This window comes from Chrysochloris asiatica, unplaced genomic scaffold, assembly GCF_000296735.1.
Source record: "Chrysochloris asiatica unplaced genomic scaffold, ChrAsi1.0 scaffold00010, whole genome shotgun sequence".
In the NCBI taxonomy this organism is placed as follows: Eukaryota; Metazoa; Chordata; class Mammalia; order Afrosoricida; family Chrysochloridae; genus Chrysochloris; species Chrysochloris asiatica.
Window position 1 is genome coordinate 22,783,084 of NW_006408528.1, and position 1,293 is coordinate 22,784,376.

A 1,293-nucleotide genomic window follows, 5' to 3' on the forward strand; every position below is an offset into this window, starting at 1 on the left:
GTGAATTTGACTTGAATCTCTGGTAGTTCCTTGTCAATATACAGTTGCAGCCATTTTAAAATTCTGCAGAATTTTACTTGCATGTGATATTAATGACACTGGCTGATGATTTCTATATTCCTTTCGGTAACCTGGTTGGAATGGGCACAAATAACAGATCTCTTCCAATCTGTAGGCAAGATAGTTGTCTTCCAAATTTCTTGGCATAAATAAGTGAGTGCCTCCAGTGCTATATCTGTTTGTAGAAATATTTCAATTTGCATTCCATAAATTTTCAGAGCCTTCTTTGTTAATGTCTTCAGTACATCTTGGACTTTTTTTCAGTACTATTGGCTCTTTTTTTTTCGGTGACACTTTCCTTGCTTTAATTTTTTTCTACCTTCTTTTGTTTTTTGTTTTTGCAATGAGCTCTTGATTGTAAAATATCTAACTACACTCAAAAGCAGGTGTAGAAAACACCAGCCATTGGCCCAGCATGGAGTAGTCCACAAGTAAGGCTGAATCACAGCAGCAGGTGTCAAGAGGTGGGAAGTGATTTAAGTAGTGGTTACACAACGTTCACAGGAAACTAAAAATATCCAGCAGGTTATGTCCTAATGTTAGTACAGGTTACATTAGTCACTACCTTGGTGGGTGGCCTCAATATGTTTGGGTTCAGATTCTACACATCAACACAATTTCTTCCAGTTAAGAGCTCTTGGTTTGCACCAATCACAGGGTGGGTGGCTGGAGGACACTGGACCAGTTCATTAGTTTTTCAGAATGCTGTCACAGACCTGATAGATACACTGAGAGACTTCAGGAGCTCTACACTTCAGCGACAGAATATAATTGGGGTTTCCTGGCTGGATATGAAGCTTGGCCAAAATCCAAGTGCCATTAGTAAGCTTCAGGGATTGATACAGCATGTCCTGCCTTTCCACATTCCCCTTGGCAATAGTATAAACATTGTTGTTTTCAATTTGCTGGAGATAGTGTCAACATTTCAATGACACTCCTTAATCTGAAACTGAAGTTCATTTTCATTGGGAATATCCTTCCACGTTGCAAGGAAGGCGTAGAGTTCCATTTTGCCATCTTCTACAAAAATCACATTGAGAGGGATGAGGCAGCTGAAGTAGAAGACATCAATATTGCTTTTTACTGCCACCTGCAGGTTATTTAGAGGTTCCATCTTCATGATTGGGCCTAAGGTGTTGAGAGGCAGGGAAATATCAATGCTCTGGTTTGGCATCAGTGATGTATGGATGGCCAGAGGAGTGCTAGGGATGACACCAAAGCTATTCTTGGTAA

The 1,293-nt window shown here is 40.1% G+C and overlaps 1 pseudogene; it reads right to left on the reverse strand.

The window, feature by feature from the left end:
* Positions 1-749: 749 nt before the first annotated feature.
* The window catches only part of LOC102818826, a 4,404-nt pseudogene continuing 3,860 nt past the window's right edge, over positions 750-1,293 (reverse strand).